The 11,769-nt window shown below is 37.9% G+C and overlaps 1 long non-coding RNA gene and 1 pseudogene across 1 annotated transcript; one reads left to right on the plus strand and one right to left on the minus strand.

The window, feature by feature from the left end:
• Positions 1–1,569: 1,569 nt before the first annotated feature.
• On the minus strand, positions 1,570–8,346 carry LOC113921531. The gene is made up of 3 exons (XR_003519724.1): positions 8,299–8,346; positions 2,953–3,073; positions 1,570–1,762 (listed from the first exon to the last, which is right to left on the minus strand). It is a non-coding gene; the product is annotated as an uncharacterized LOC113921531 (long non-coding RNA).
• Positions 8,347–8,585: 239 nt separating this feature from the next.
• Positions 8,586–10,654, plus strand: LOC113926506 (annotated as a pseudogene).
• The last annotated feature ends 1,115 nt before the right edge of the window (positions 10,655–11,769 follow it).

Consider the following 11,769-nt stretch of genomic DNA (forward strand, 5'->3'; position numbering starts at 1 on the left):
GCTTTATGCCCCTTCTATTGCCAATCTCTCCCATAACCCATCCCTGTCCTCACTCTTTTCTTAAATGTTCCAGTAGCTTCTAAGTTAAAAGCCCTACCTACAGTTATTTTCATCTTGTCACTTGTCTTATCAAAGGGAAGCTATCTGGGGCGCCTGGGTGGCTCAGTCATTAAGCGTCTGCCTTCGGCTCAGGTCATGATCCCATGGTCCTGGGCTCGAGCCCCACATGAGGCTCCCTGCTCAGCAGGAAGCTTGCTTCTCCCTCTCCCACTCCCCCTGCTTGTATTCCCTCTCTCACTGTCTCTCTTTCTGTCAAATAAATAAATAAAATCTTTAAAAAAAAAAAAAAGAAAAAAGGGAAGCTAGCTGTAATCTTTGTCTCCTGATGTCTTAGACAGCAGGTCTGGTCACCTGACTAGGATTATGTATCTGATGGAATACCCAAATGTCCCAATCAGCAATTGTATCTAAGGAAAAGTAATACTAATTATTGTAATATATCCAAATGTCTTAGAATCTATACCTAATCACTATGCAAGACAATAACATTTATGCATATCTTTAAGCATGTCAGTTTAATTTTATTAGACATTTAGTTTACTGTTAATATTGAATGCAGATCATGCTCATTTTATCTTTATGGTTTGTACCCATCTAGCTCAGCACAAAACTTGAAACAATTAAAAGTGAACAATGATCAGGAGACCTGAGCTCTGCTCTGAGCTCTACTAGTAGGTAAAGGTCCACCTTGGCCAGAGCACTTAATTTCTTTGAGCATCACCTTCCACAGTCATGAAAAATAAATAAGACCTTGCCCACATAATTCACAATACTGTTATGAGTTAAAGTAAGAACATAGATACCATAGTTTTATACAAATTGTTCTATAAGTAAAAGTACCCTGTAGCATAAAAAATGTGAGACTCAGAATTAATTAATTCAATCAACAAATTTAGCTAGAACTCATCTTGTCAATGTTTCGAACCATTAAAATAATGCTTAATTGTTGCATTTTGCACAAAGCACTTTTATTGCTGGATCTAATTCCCTTATTGAATTATATTACACTGGATGTTGTCTGCAGATACTAATCATATAAATGGAGCTGTGTCACCATTAAATTACCATGTGAAATGTTTCAACATTGCCAAAGGCTGACTAGATAGAGTTTCCCATGGTTCCATAGCAAGACAATAACATACTGTTAATCTTTTTGAAATATGTCAGAACCATCAAAGAAAACCATTTCAAGTTAGTTCCTCATGAAATTGATAAGACAAAAGATAGTGACATCATTCCATAATACAGCCTCACACAATGGATAACTGCTATCAGTACATTCAGTACTGGTATCAATTAATGCTGATGTGCTACAATAATAAAAATTAACAAAATCTACCAGGAAAGTTTTGGATTTCATACCTGCTAAATTATTTGACTTGGAAGTTTGATACTAATGAGCAAATTCTTGTGAATCATCCTTCCTTCTTAAAAATATATTTTACTAATTGATAAAACAAAGCACCACCTGAGAGATGCAATTTTCTCCATGTGCTGTTAAATAAATTATGAAAACTTAAGAATATTTATTAAGGAAAATATATCTACATTTGGCATACAAATGTATATGGATAGTTGGCATATGCCTCTGTGAGTTCATGCTCCAAGACAGAAAAAAAAAAAAGGGTTCCTAAAGAAAATTCTTTTTTCAGTCCTCTGAAGTTTTTCCACCATTTCACTGCTTTGAGCCTCCATTTCCAACCTGTAAAATGAAAGTTTACTGTGTTATGGTCCTAAATTTAATCAAGTAATATATGTAAAGCATCTAGCATCTTGTCTGGCACATACTATAGTGTTTGATTGTTGGTTTCATTCTTATTCCCTCCTTTATCTCTGGGTTCCCCAGAAGAAGTCAATTAGCAGTGTAAAGTCTTTTAAAATTCCAAAAACATTTGTTCATTCCTCCAGAAATGTTCATTAGTTCTCCAAGGATGAAATCACTATACTAATACTTGCCTAGATTCAACAGTAAGTGAAACATTATAATTCTTAGAAGAACTTAGAAAAAAAGAGGACATAGAAATTGTTATAAAATATCTTTAGCTACCACTTGAGATAGGGTATAAACTATGCACACAGATTGGTCATGATTTATAAGCATTCTGTGTTTCATAAATTCCATGGCAATATCAATGATTTATATTTGAGAATAAATTTTCTAAAAGATATATTATGTATGGAGGTTAAGGCCACACACCAATTTGCATGGGCCTAATTATTTCTTTCATTTTTTCCAATAGACATTTAATAAGTATCTACCATATATAAGGCAACAGGTAGCCTCTGCAATACAAATGTGAAAAAAATGAAATATGAAAAAGTGAGCCATTATGTAAATTAACCTATAGAGCCACTAATTCATATATAAGTACATATTGTAATAAATCCAATAGAGAAAATACAACAGTGTGCTAAGAGTGAAGACAGTTGAGGCTTTTTATAATTTTGTATTTAGACCTTTAGGAAAACTTCTTTGGGGAAATAACATTGTGAGTCATGAAACAAAAGCTGAGTTAACCAATTGAAGAGTTAAGAGGTATGAGATATTTTTGCTGGCCCCATCTACCCTTTTCCTCTCCATTCTGGGCAGAAGGCTGAGCCATTGGACTGCATTAGTGGGCTCCCTTACCCGCTGGCTTCTGGTTTGGTTTGGGCAATGGGAGAAAGGATATTATAAAATGGGAGAGAATGAGTTTAGATATTTACTTTCCTAGTTTTTTCCTCTGTTGTATTACAGTGGATGACTGTGTCCCTCTGCTAAAGACTATAGCTCTTGCCAGTTACCCTTCTCTATACAATCCTTTCTAGTTCTAGTAACCATTCCCTCCCATTGCCTTTTCAAGCTTAGGAGTAGTAACAGCCTTCCACTTTTAGTAGCCTCCAGGTACTTACTTAATATGGTGGCATGGGAGGAAGTACAACAGGAGAACAGACATTGGGAGAACAAATAGCTGTGTTGGTTGATTACTGTGACATCAATAATGATTATAATGATTATGAGATCAGCTGGATGCTTCAGATGACCCCACAGAGATTATCCAGGAAAAAAAAAAAAGTTGACAGTCATGAATTTCTAATTCAGAATCAGGGCTGAAAATCATAAAGCCCTAATGATAGCTCTGAAGGGTCTTTCATCTTCCATAGTCTCAGGGGAGAATGGATGTAAACTAAACCCAAAGCCTGGTAATAAGGGTTGTAGAATGGTGGTACAGATTGAGTGCTTAAATGTCCTGTGCTAAAATCAGGGTACTAGTGGGAAGGAGTAGAAACTCTGAGTGAATCTATTATGGTAGAAAATGACAAATGAAAACCCATGGAACTCCCCGCCTTCCTCCACATCTGTCAAGAAAAGTAAACCAAAAGCAATTCTGCATTCTCAGAGTCATTATAGAGGTTAGTAAAATCATCAAAGACTTTAAATATTCCTATAATATCCCAATTTCTTACAGCTGTATGTGTAGTTCACAAACGAAATGGGTCATGGAAAATGAAAGTAGATTATCACAGACTTAATCAGGTGGAGATACCAATCACAGGTGCATTTCTAGATGTGATATCTTTAATGGAGCAAATCAACCCAGCCTCTGGCAGCTAGCATGCAGCAATTGACCTGATTGACCTGGCTTTTTTTTTTCTTATACCCTTCAGCAAAGATAATCAGAAGCAGTCTGCCTTCACAGGTACAATACTTTTATGGTCTTGCCTCAGGGTTATGTCAACTCCTGTGCTGTCATAATATAGTCTTGAGGCCCCCTGATCTGATATCCCATAGAACATGACACTGGTTCATTACATTTGTGACATTATGCTAACTGGATCTAATGAACAGGAAGCCGCAAGCACTTCAGATGCCTTAGTAAGACATATGCATGCCAGAGAGTAGGAAATAAGGCCTACAACAATTCAGGAATATACCATGTTCTAGGGGTTCAATCATCTAGGGACTGTCAGGATATCCTCACCATAGTGAAAAACAAGTTGTAAATTGTATTGACCACCATGAAGAAGTATAACTTGCTGATGTTCTTTGTGTTTGGAAAGAACATAAACCATATCTGGTAACCTATTAGGCTTTCCAGTTTTTTCTGTGCAAAGTTGCCCTTTTCATTGGCATTGTAATTTTCTGGGCCCAATGGCTTTGTAAGTGTCTGAGGCAGAGATATCATATGAAGCTTTGACCAATCCCAATAGATGAATTGCTGCTAAGACCACTAAGAGTTGGGAAGGAGGCAATGCCCTTAGCTAACCATAGTTCTTTTGAAAAAGAGTTCTTGACTAGCTTGTGGGCCCTGATGTTGCCTGAACTTTTATCTATGAAACCCAAGTGATTTGTAACCTATAAATTAGAAGTATCTGATTCGCTAAACCATCAATTTAGATGTGCACTATAGCATTATATTGTAAAAAGAAATTACATACTCAGCTTGGGTGCCCAAACAGATTTGTAAGGCACGAGTTAACTTCATTGGCTGGTGGTTCAGATTTCCAAGATACTTGCTGATACAGTTTCACTGACTATGCTACAACCCACGCACATAATCACATAGGACTTTCTTATGATCAATCAATGGAGGGGAAAAAAGGCAAGACTACAGTTTATACATAGAATTGCTTAGTATGGGGCGCCTGGGTGGCTCAGTTGGTTAAGCGACTGCCTTCGGCTCAGGTCATGATCCTGGAGTCCCGGGATCAAGTCCCGCATCAGGCTCCCTGCTCAGCAGGGAGTCTGCTTCTCCCTCTGACCCTCTTCCCTCTTGTGCTCTCTATCTCTCATTCTCTCTCTCAAATAAATAAATAAAATCTTTTAAAAAAAAAGAATTGCTTAGTATGGTCATTCAAGCTAGAGCTGACAGTCACTTCAGTATAGTCCAACTCAGGAGTACCCTTGAAAGACAGTAAGTAGTGAGGGTAAATATCTCCTGTGGGCAGAAATCGAGGTAGTACATCTAATTGTCCATTTTGCATGGAAGGAAAGCTAGCCTTAAGTGCAGGTCTATAGTGATTCGTGAGCAGTGGCCAACAGATTGTCCAAATGGTCAGGGACATGGAAAGAATAAAGGTATATGAGTGTTTATGAGGGAGGTTTATACAGAATTTCTTAGAAAGAGAACAAAGCGTGAACTTTTTTTTCCCCACCATTTCTCCCTCTGTGGAGAATGCTTTTAATAATCAGGTGTCCTTTCAATAAGCTGTCCTTTCCAGTGGCTATCAGTCAGCCTCTTTATCCAGCCATGCCAGTGCTTGCTCAAATGAGCCATATCTAGAGTATTTGTGGCGGGCAGGAGTGAGAGCTATTCATGTGTTCAATAACATGAATTTCCCCTCATAAAGGCTGGTCTTGCTACCACTACACTAAGTAGCCAACAAGCAGGCTGATATAACACCATTCCCTAGAAAACTGGTCTACTTCTTGGTGGCAGTTGATTGCAATAAACATTTCTATCATAGAAGAGACAGTGATTTGTCCTCACAGACATAAACATATATTTCAGATACAGAAATTCCTTTACTGTCCACAGCACTTTTTCCAATACCATCCTTCCAAATACCTTATCTACAGCCATGGCATTCAACACAGTATAACTTTACAGTGGGTGACACATATTACAGCAAAAGATTACAGCAATGGACTTAGGCCCACATAATTCACTGACCTTACCATGTCCCCCCATCACCCAGAGAGCAGGTTGCTAAATAGAATAGTGTGATGGCCTTTTAGCATGGTTATGGAGTTAACTAGTAAACACCATGAGGGGGTAGGGTTCTAGCATAGAAGATGAAGTATATTCTTAAACCAGGAGCCAATACTTAGCACTTCTCTCCTACAGCCAGAATTAACAGATCCAGGGATCAAATTATACAGGCGAGGATGGTCCTTCTCAGTATTATACCAATAAACTACCAGAGGAAGTTTTTCTACCCTTCAAATTTGCTTTTGGGAATGTTAGTGTCCAACAGAGGAAAGCTGGTATCCAATAATGGAACTGTGTATCCACTAAGATACAAAGTCATAGTCTTATTAAGTTAAAAGCTAAGATTGCCTTCTGAAATTTTTGGATCCTTGTGCCATGTAACAGACAAAAAGGGTATCACTGCATAGTCTGATGATAGATCATGATTACAAGTGGAAATTGGGTTGCTGCTACCCAGTAGGTACAAACTATTACTGGAGGCAGAAAATTCACTAAGGCATCTTAGTATTCCCTGAGCTCAATAATTCTGAACTAGAAAGCCATGACAATCCAATAAAAATGGGATCATTAAGGATTCAAATCCTATAGGAATAAAGGTTTGGGTCACCCCACCAGATAAAGAACACTATCCAGCCAACATGGATAATAATGGGAACATAAAATGCATTGTGGAAGGCAGCAACCCAACTTAAGCTCCATGATTAGCTACAGAAGTAGAATCTATACCAGCTATATTTTATGTTAGTTAATTGTTTCTCTTACACTGTTTCCACCTCCTCCTCCCATTACCTTATATGAAGAACACTGGTGGTAGCTAAATTTTTCAGGTAAGATTTTGACCAAGTTAATATACTCCATGAGCAGATATTATATTAGTTCAGGGAACTTTGGGTATCCTCTGCAATGAGAAAACAAATATTTCACCTGCACAAATGACAAAAGGATGCCAAGAGGCAAATGTGTGTGGCTGTTCTGGGTATCTTCCATATAACCCTCATATCCTTGCTTCACCTTTCTCCCTGGGCTATGTCCCAGGTATGAATTGCATCAACAAGCTGCTTTCTGTTTCCATTTGAATTTCAACTGGACAGGAATTTAAGGGGAAAGAAGAAGCAAAATTTGGGACTTTTCTGTTCTCTGTTTATTCCTTATTATACCACAGCTTGTCAGGGGCTGTTTCTCTAAGATCCTAGTTTTTGTCCTGTGGTCTTTCCTATAGCTACAGGTCTCTCTCTCCAACTCCAGATTCTGTTAATCTTCCACTCCCTTGTTCCTTCACATCTATGGCTCACATTAAATCTTATGCATATGTGGACAATTGATTCAAGACATGTGAAGTATTGCTAAATAGTGGGAGTAAGATGCTTTCTCAATTATGCTTCATTAAGTATCTATATGGAGAAAACATCTCCAAAACATATAACCAATGAAGGACTTTTATCTGAATATATCAAAACTCCTACAAATCTAAGCAAAAAATAGATAACCCAATGGAAAAATACGCAGGGGGCCCAATAGGCACTTTTCAAAAGAGGCGATCTAAATGACAAATAATATAAAAAGGAGCTCAACTTTGCTGTAGTAAATGCAAATTAAAACCATAATGTGATACCACTGTACCCAAACTAGTATGACTAAAGATTTTTTTTTTAAATGACAATACTAAGTTTTGGCAAGGAGACAGGACAATGGAAATTACTGCTAATGGGAGTCTCAGCTGACTTAACCACACTGAAAATTCTTTGGCTTTACCAACGGACACTGAGCAGACACAAATCATATATCTTGGCAGGTCATTCCTACGTATAAATCAATACAACTCCATGCTTGTGTGCAACAACAAATGTTCAAGAACATTAAAAGCCGTGATTTTTATAATATTCCAAAAAAATAAAAAATAACCAAATGTCCCTAAATAAACGGTGGTATAGTCTTTCAATGGAATAGTATACATCAATGAAATGAACAAACTACAGGTACAGGGATGAATTTTACAAACATAAAAATGAGCAAAAGAAGCCAGACAAGAATATATTCTGTATAATTCCATTTGAAATGCAGAGAACATTTAACATTAAACTACAGTGTTTAAAAATACAACTTTAAGGACCTGTTTACCCTATGAGGTATGATAATGATTACCTTTAAAGGACAATGATTACCTTTAAAAAGTGGTACCAAACTTACAGAAATAAAAAGTACCATGAGAAAATAATATAATCAATTGTATGCAAACAAATTAGATAATTTACAGGAAATGGACAAATTCCTAGAAACAAATTATTGAACTGACTCAAAAGGAAACAGAAAATTTGAGATCTATAACAAAGATTGAATTGTAATTTTAAAACTTCCCACAAAGCCAAGCCCAGAACCAGACAACTTCACTGATGAATTCTGACATTTAAATATGAATTAATACCAACTCTTCACAGACTTTTCAAAAAAAGAGGAAAAGGCAATATTTTCTAATTCATTCTATAATCCCAGTTACCCTGATACCAAAACCAAAGATATCACAAGAAAACAAAACTAGCACACATACTTTTATCTGCCGGAGACCCACCAGCGGCGTCTGCCTGCTCCATCGACGTCCTGAGCGGGAGCTCCTGCTTACGTCAGTGCGTCAGTGCGTGCTGCCAGTTGCAAGGACTCCACGGCTTTTCGCCCCGCCCCGCCTTCTCGCCCCGCCCCGCCTTCTCACCCCGCCCCGTTCCCCGTCAGCCTCCTCACCTTCTCGCCTCTGCCTCCGGTGTTTCTTAAGAACACCAGCTCCGGTGCATTCTCTGTGGCATGTAGGTCCCAGGAGCCTGTATGAGAAAGTCAAACTGAGCAGTTACGGAGCTGCGAAAAGCAACTAATGCCGATCAAGCTCACCATGTCCGCAGGAACGAGAGAGGTCAGGTAGTAGGATCCAGAGGGGGCTTTCGTGGTTGTATAGTTTGACAGGCTTATGTGAAGCAGGAAAGACCACGATGAATATGGCTTTGGAGGAGTATTTGGTTTGCCATAGTATTCCATGCTATACTTTGGATGGTGACGCAGTCACCGAGGTCTTAATAAAAATCTTGGCTTTAGTCCTGAAGACAGAGAAGAGAATATTCCATGCATTCCAGAAGTTGGTAAACTGGTTGCAGATGCTGACTTAGTGTGAGTCACAAGTTTTCTATAGCCTTATACTCAGGAGAGCAACAATGCAAGGCAAATTCATAAGGGTTTACCTTTTTTTTCAACTTTTTATTTAAATTCTAGTTGGTTAACATGTAATATTGGGTTCGGGAGTAGAATTTTGTGGATTACCTCTGTGTGTGTGTGTGTGTGTGTGTGTGTGTGTGTGTGTGTGTGTGTGAAGTCTTCGTTCATGCTCCTCTGCGTGTTTGTTGTGCAGAGATGTCAAAGGACCCAGCAAAAAATCACAGGGCTGAGAAAATTAAAGGTTTCAATGGAACTGATTCTGTATATTAAAAAAAGTCCCCTTAATTGGTGCTGAAAACAGACTCCTGTGATGTAAATGACTGTGTCCAACAAGGTATGGAACTTCTACAGAAATGCAATATTGTACTTGTGGATGCCACTTACTAAGTAAAAGAACTGTATATACCGGAAAATAAACTTAATTTGGCAAAAACAGATGCAGAAATATTACCAGCATTGAAAATTAATAAAATGGAAATGCAGTGGGTGCAAGTTTTAGCAGAAGGCTGGGCAACCCCACTAAATGGTTTTATGAGAGAGAGGGGGTCCTTGCGGTGCCTTCATTTTCATTGTCTTATGGATGGAGGTATCATTAACTTGGCATTGCCTGTAGTTCTGACAACTATTCACGAAGGTAAAGAGAGGCTGGATGACTGGTCTGCATTTGTTCTGATGTAAGAGAGCTGCTGTGTGGTTATTGTTCACAATCCAAAGTTTGTTGAGCACAGAAAGGAGGGTTGTGGTGCCAGACAGTGGGGAACAACATGCGAGAAGCACCCTTACATTAAGATGGTTATGGAATGAGGAGATTGGCTGATTGGAGATCTTCAGGCCTTGAACTGAATTTATTGGAATGATGGTCTTGATGAGCATTGTTTGACTCCTATTGAGCTATAGCAGATATTTAAAAATATGAACGCTGATGCTGTCATTGCGTTTCAATTATGCAATCCAGTGCATCCTAGGTTGGGTCTAACCTCGTGCTCTAGACATGCTTTATTAATGCAGGATGCCTATAAGCAACTTCTGGAGGGTGGCTACGGGCACTCTGTCCTTCTTCACCCTCTTGGTGCCTAGACAAAGGACAATGATGTTCCTTTGATGTGGTGTATGAGCAGCATCCTTCAGTGCCAGAGGAAGGATTTCCATATCCTAAAACAATAGTAGTGTCCATCTTCCCATCTCCTACTATATATGCAGGACCAACTGGAGTCCAGTAGCATTAGAGAAAAATGGATGGTTGCAGGAGACAATGTTAACATTGTTGGACAAGAGCCTGCTGGCATACCTCATTCAGAAACAGGGAAGGATCTTTATGAGCCAACTTAGGGCGCCAAAGTGCTGACAATGGCCTCTGGCCTGATCACCTTGAAAATAGTTCCCTTCTGAATTGCAGCTTACAAGAAAAAGAAGAGTATGGACTACTATGACCCTGAACACCAAGAAGACTTTGAATTTATTTCAGGAACTTGAATGTGCAAACTTCCCAAAGAAGGCCAGAAACAACCTGAAGGTTTCATGGCTCCCAAGACCTGGACTGTGATGACGCAATACTACAAATCCTTAGAGAAAGCTTAAGCTGTTAACCCAGTCACTCCACCTTTGACACTTCACTGAATAACAAGAGGGGACCACATAGTTACTGTTGGCATTTCTTTGAGGTAATGTCTGTCTGGACACGCTTCCTAAAAAGAGACCATTTTCCTTAACTAATATTAGCTTTTGTCTGCCTTATGAGTTCTTTTTGAACCAGTGTAACACACGGCTGGTTTTAATGTATATTTTCCACTGCTTCTAGGTAATATCCCTATAATAAAATTTTAAAATCTTGTCTTTTTATATTATGCTTCTACCTCATGATTTTTTTTCAAACTGTTATATTAGTTGTAACCAGTAATATATACATTGAATCTCACTTTTCATCCCTTGAAAACAGAAAAAAAAAAGTCCACTGAACGGTAAATTTGGCTAGAACTTGTTTGTTGAATTTTATAAGACATCTCTAACAATTAGGTTATTTTTCTACATTAAAAATATAAACTGCTTTCTTTCTTCCTTCTTTCCTATCAACCATTGATCTTCAGCTGTTATAATCTAAAGTAATCTTATGATCTGAGGTAAGCCCCGAATGAAATTTTTTATTCAATAAAATTAAACTTTTTGGCTTCTTAAAAAAGAAAAGAAGGAAGAGAGGGAGGGAAGAAGGAAGAAAACAAAGATCAATATCCCCTATGAATATAGATGCAAAATCCTCAACAAAATACTAGCAAACTAAATACAGCAATAAATGAAAAGAATTACATACCATAACCAAGTAGGATGTATCCTAAGAATGAAAGGTTGTTTTAACATCAAAATCAATTAATGTAATGCATCATATTAATATCATAAAGAGTGAGACTTGAGGTCCCATTAAGTAGGGTGAAAAGGTTTTCCTTTTCCTAGCTATTTTGTTCCATCTCCACAAATCTTTCCAATAATTCCTATTCTCTAATTTATATCTTTCTGTTCCTTGAAACCAAAGAATCTTTGAATAAGAATTAAGATATGTGTCTCTCTTTAGTCTCTCAAACTCAAAATATCCCTGTAGGACTTGTGATAGAAATGTTTCAGTAACAAGTGACAAAAAAATGAAATAAAATACAAAGTGCTAAACACAAAATGACTTAAACAATAAAGGAGATATTGACTTATGTAACAGAAAAATCTGAATGAGGCTTGATCTTGCACCTCAGATGAGATCTCCAAGGACCTTCTTTCTCATATTCTCTCTATTCTGCTTCTCTGTTTGTTATTTCCCCCATGCTGCCCTGCTAGCCCT

Source organism: Zalophus californianus, chromosome 4 (assembly GCF_009762305.2).
Source record: "Zalophus californianus isolate mZalCal1 chromosome 4, mZalCal1.pri.v2, whole genome shotgun sequence".
Classification (NCBI taxonomy): Eukaryota; Metazoa; Chordata; class Mammalia; order Carnivora; family Otariidae; genus Zalophus; species Zalophus californianus.